This window comes from Astyanax mexicanus, unplaced genomic scaffold (assembly GCF_023375975.1).
Source record: "Astyanax mexicanus isolate ESR-SI-001 unplaced genomic scaffold, AstMex3_surface scaffold_33, whole genome shotgun sequence".
NCBI classification, from domain to species: domain Eukaryota; kingdom Metazoa; phylum Chordata; class Actinopteri; order Characiformes; family Acestrorhamphidae; genus Astyanax; species Astyanax mexicanus.
This window is the reverse complement of record NW_026040043.1, coordinates 4,041,501-4,047,500: the sequence shown is the minus strand read 5'-3', so window position 1 is coordinate 4,047,500 and position 6,000 is coordinate 4,041,501. Positions and strand designations below refer to the sequence as shown.

Sequence of the window (6,000 nt, the reverse complement as noted above, 5' to 3'; positions counted from 1 at the left end):
GTAAACACAATAAGATAGCAATTTCAAGGAGACACTCGTAAGATTCTACCATTTATTACACATGATGACATTCTTAAATAAAATCGCTTCACTCAACAGTTCTTGCATAGATATATTACAATACCAATTTAAAAAAGAATTAAGAAACAAACCAGTAACAAAAATAAACTCTTCTTTTTCTTTTTTCCTTAATAAAGAACACTGTCATACTAATATCATATAATACAAATCATATTTGGAAATGCTTTTTACAGCAAAGAAAACACAACTTAAAGGAACGGAGCGAGAGATCGGAGTGGAATAACTGGGAAAGAGCAGGAGGAGAGTGATGGATTTACAGGAGGAAACTTGGGAGAAGTCCGTAAATAGGAAAATCGACACAGAGACACTCTTTCAGTGTCAAACATTGACGGACTGATGGATGAAAAACTTCCCAAGCTGTTTGTGTTGAGGTTCAGCCTGAGTTCGGGTTTTCTCTGGAGTTCTGAATCAGTGTTGTGAATTAGGTTCATTCAGAGTTCTGAAAAAAAGATGTTGGTGGAGTGGGTTCATCTGTACACAGGAAATCCAAAGCAAAGTTTGGACACAGTTTTGTTCTTGAGGAGTTTATGAGGGAATGTAACATGTAACACAATACAAAACTGACGTAACAAACATTAAACACAAGAAACTCGAGAACATGAAGACACGCCTGTTTTAAAGTTGGTTCTACAGGACTGGAGGAAAGTTGGAAAGTTCTAGGCAATAATAGAGTAAAGGTGTGGTAGAAGCTCCAAAGTACTGGGTAATTATGATAAAATATAAGATATGTTCCAATACACACAGCAAATTTCTGGAGTTCTAAAATCTGGAGTTAAACAAAAATGTGTGAAAGTGTTAAATTGTGTGAGTTTATTCTCCAACTTAAACCACAAGTTGATTTGAGGGGAACTCTTTGGTGGTGTAGAGTTTATTTCAGAGTTTATTCCACAAGGTGTTGAGGAGCGTGACTGAACTCTCTAATGGGCGTGTCCCCCAATCCTAGCTCATCATCAGTGTGTAGTCTTGCCCACCAGGGCTCCTTCCTTGAGGTCTTACATTACATTTTATATAATGGTTGTTTGTTTAGCTGTTGTGTTGTTGGCTATTAGAGCAAGTTACCATCTTCTGTACTGTAAAATGTGACAAAGTGCTGATAATGCACTGAGAACTGCAGTGCAGGATTAGAGCTGCCATGCAATGGAAAAATACACTGGCATACACTTGTTGAGCATGAAATTGTTACTGTAAGCAGTAATGATGCTTTTTGTTGTCATTTCTACTCCTAAATATTCCAGGGTTTTAAAATATTACAATGTTTTTTTTTGTAATATTAGTTTAATAACATTTTAATAAATAAAATTAACTCTAGCAGCTGAGAGCTGTGTTTTACTCTAGATGGGATAAATATTTTAACTCCCACAACAGAGTTCAGATTTAACTCCTGAACAGAGTTAAAAGGCCAAAAACTCCCAGAAAAGAGTTACTTTAACTCTGTCATATGTCATATCTGTTGATGGTCACGCATATACACTTAAAATTAGTTGATATTAACTCTCACAGAGTTTACTCCAAAAAACAGAATTTGCTGTGCAGCCAAAGGAAATGACAATGAAATGCCCAACAGGTTAGAGCAGAGGTCACTAATAGGCGGACCGCAGTCCGGAGCCAGACGTTGTCCAATCCGGACACAAACCGATAAACTACTGAGAATGATTTAATTCTGACCGTGTTCATTTAAAGCAGCGGAGTGTTTATTGTTTTTATGGTTTACGTGCTTTACAGCGCAGTAAACTTACAGACCAATCCCGTGTGCTGTAAGATCACCAAACGCTCTCCTCTGCCAATCAGATCTGTGCAGATGCGAGAGCGCGGAGCCACACAGGCGAAGCAGGCGGTGAGAAGTCGGAGAATAAGGCGAGAAAAGATGAGAATACAGATGGTGCGCACCAGAAAAATAAATTAAAATACTACCTTTATAAAACATACTAACTGTAATGTAACCTCACGGTGTTACTTGGAGGAATTAAACAGAAACAACCGAGACAAGAGTCCAAAATATTCCACTTTACTCCACCTGATCAGAACTCCTCAGCAAGAAAAAAAACCCTCACTCGCAGGCGCGCTCTCCCTACTCCCAAAACAACCTCAACAACAATCTCAAAACTACGGCAACCCCCAGGAGCCAAAAAGCATTGGCAACTTCCCCCATCAGTTTTAACCACAACATAATAAAGTCTGATACAGTAATAATATTAAAGGAAAACAATATGACTGCAACAGTACGTCCAGCGCAGCTACACATTTACATCTTCATCACCCTGTTTCAGAGATCAAACCGGGAGCAGAACAACACACAACTTCTCACCACAGCATTTAATCAGCCCTTTACTGCAGAATCAGAGCAGGATAAAGCTATAACTACATCTACTGGGGTGTTTATCACTGCAGACCTGGCCTCATACTCCAACACTGAAAACAGGAAAGTGTTTGAGCCACAAAATCCCCTCACTCTCACACTTCAGTACGAAGATCATGCCAGATCTTTATAAACAGGAAGAATCTGTGAGGTGTGTGATCTGTTACCCCACTATTACTGAGGGATTTTATGTGAATAGGAATGGAGGGGAGGGTATAAAAACAGGACTAAGAGAAAACAGTCAAACTACAGACTGAGAAAAGGTTTTGAGAATGTAATTTTATAAGTAGTAAAGTAGTTGTTTTCCTTCTGCAGTGATGACTTAAATCCTGGGCTTATTCAGCTTCTTGTAACTAAAAATGAGTGTTTAGCTTTTTGTTACAGACTCTAAATATTTTTTTATACTGGTCGTATGTTATTAAGCCTGACGTAGCAAAAAGTAAAACCAAATTTTTTATTATTATTATTATTAACATTTTAATAGATTTGAAAGCGGAATTTGATAGATGTTCTTATTAGTGCTGCTGTGAATGCTGAAATATTGAGAGCAAGCTGTTAGCTATTTGTTAATCCATTTTTATAATCTAAACACTTGTTTTCTCTTGTAGTTATTTTTTTAATATTTGAGTGATAATGGACTACAGGTGAATTTGATTGGACCTTGTTCTATATGCTGTTGACTGTTGATGTTTAATGTGGGTAAAATGTGCTCCAACTGGTTTTAAACTGGTTGTCTGCTTTTCTTAAGAAAAGAAAATGCAGCCAGTTCCTCATTCATTCCAGTGGAGTTTGTGTACAAATCTACAAAATGCTGTTTAAAACAATCCAACCTGTCTTATTAGGAAACCCAAGGGCGTAGGAGCGGGTTTGATATTGGGGGGGACACATTTGCTAATATGAACCAAAGCCCACCCTACAGTTTCCTAGAAAAACATTAGCGGAATTACTTTTAATCCCAAATAATCCCTTTTTGCTGTATTCTGTTTATTATTAGTTACATCCAAGTAAAGGTGATTTTACAACCTAAACATGTTACTACACATTACATTTACTGTTGCTAGAAAAAATATACATGAAAGGTCTGCATTATATACATATGACAAAAACTGATCAGTTATAACCTAATATTTAAAATAATATAACAGATTTGATTAATATTATTATTAATTATGTATTGTATGTTGTATATTTATATTTTCTCCAAACTGACTAGCATTGTGTCCCGCACTTTTAATTGTTTCTACTGAAAGCACTTCTTATGATGGTGTCCTTTCATGAAAAAGAATGTAACTTTACGTTTCATAGGGATTTTTGTTAGAAGTTAATATAAACGTTAGAAGTCGGGACATGTGTTCTTACTGTAAACTACAAATTAACAGAAATCAGATTAGATCAGTTTCTTAACCTGTTCTTACCTATTCTATTGCATACTCCCACTGTTCTGCATATTGTAGAGCTTTCTCTGCTTTAAATGCACATAATAAAGTAAGTGATGGTGTTGGAAATTCCCTGGGAGCAGGTAAACTACATAGACCATAATTCTTTGCAGCAGGATAAGGCGGGGCTTAGAGGTTAAAATGGCACTGTCGGCCATTTTTTTATTTCAACTGTTTGGCATGGTCTGAGGATTTGAACCTCTTTTGGATTGTGGACTGAGCTTCCAATGGATGTGTGTTTGTGTAAGTTTTCTGATTTATTACTTAATTCATTTATGTTAACTTGTCCAATTTGAATGTGATTGGGTTTATTCTTTGCTCACTTGGTTTGTTGTTCCTTTTGTTGCACTATTTGTATTATTTCACTGATCCTTGTATTTTGTTTATTTGTAGATAAAACCATCCATCCTGTGTATCCATCCTGTAGATACAACCATCCTGTATAATCTCTCCATTCACCCTATGTCTCCCTACATCATCTTCCTTCCTCCATCCATCCTTTCCTCAGCCATGCATTAACTGTCCATTCATGCACCTGCTCTGCCTCATTTTGAAATATGCTGTGACTCTGAGAATAAACTGCATCAGTTGAAGTCTGTTCATCCTCCTGTGTTTTAATGGACACACCATCACGACAGCCACCCTTCCACCAAATGCAATCCAACTAAACTTTACAGATGGTATGATGTGTCTAATACACTGCTGGACATACATGATGATTGATTTATGATCCATAGGGGGCTAAGAGATTTTAACAGGTACACTCAGTAAATGACTGTTTATTAGCTAATCAGTTGGATCTGGTGGAAAACACATTTTTAAGGGCAGTGATCAGGGTTAAGAAACTGCTTTAAACTACCAACATAAAGTGTTGTACTAAATTCTAGCTATTATCCTCATCCAGCTTCTAGCTGACTAGTTATCTAAATGACTGAAAATTAAATAGTTATTAGCTAGTCAGGTACAGGATAAGCTGAACATTATATCGTTTTTTTAATTTTTATTTTTTTAAACTAAGCTAATTCCAAAACTAATTCCGAAGTTAAGCTAACTGACTCTCACAGGCTGTATTTTATTAAGCGCAGAGTTGGTATGTTTTGATTAGTGCATTTTTATCCAGCTATCAGAAACATAGCAGTTTACATGGTTTACATTACCATTACCTTTCTTTTAGAAAAATCGCTGTATATCCAGATCTGGTTTAAAATCAGCTGCTGCATTCCGATCGCTGCTTAATCTCACAGCGGGGGAGGGGCTTCCCCCCCCACCAGCACACTCTCCTGCGCACGCTGCAAAACCAGCAAGCTGATTGGCTGTTTCTATTGAGAGGCGGAACTTAATTCCTGAACCGGCTCCGTGATTGGCGTTAAGAGATTCCCCATTTACTCAGCGGTCACCTGTCTCCTCATTAATAGTACAGCTGATCTGAGCGAAACCATTAAATTTTTGGGGGGGACAAATCCACCTTTTTCTAATATCCCCCCTGGTTCCTACGCCATGTCCAAAATATAACTTATGCTGGTCTGTTCTGGTTTACATACACTTAAAATAAATGTATGTAAATGTATTTATACAATAAGAAAAAAAAGTCCTTTATATTCTACACTTGTTTAAAATACATTTAGAAATTTTAGAATACAATAAATTGTATTTCATGCCCAAATATGTGTATTCCATGTAAGTTAAATGTAAATTATTTTGTAACTGTATTAATTTTTCATACAAAATATAAATATAGAGATCTGTCACAATAATTACTTTGTTATTGTTGTTGCTGACCTCAGAACTGTTCACTCCATAAAGAGGAAATCACATTAAAATTAAAGGTTTAACATGAAGAAATCCAATTAACATAAAAAATGCATGGGATTTATACAATCAAAAACGTTATTGAGACAGATCTAAAAACATGTAAAGTTCTGGTGTACATAAATTTACAATAAATGTACACCCAATTATTTCTATTCCATGTGGGTTAAATGCAAATAATTTTCTAACTTTATTTCTTCCCATATAAAATAGACAGATCTGTCGCAATAATTACATAATCAGATTATTGTACAATATACAGGCATAACCTCAGTAATTGTTGCTGACTTCAGAATGACTCACTGTGTTTAGAAAATC

At 36.1% G+C, this 6,000-nt stretch overlaps 1 protein-coding gene across 1 annotated transcript in view; it reads left to right on the top strand.

Annotated features, from left to right (window-relative positions):
- Positions 1 to 6,000, top strand: part of LOC125789952 (uncharacterized) — a 116,205-nt gene that overhangs the window by 48,802 nt on the left and 61,403 nt on the right. The window lies entirely within an intron of this gene.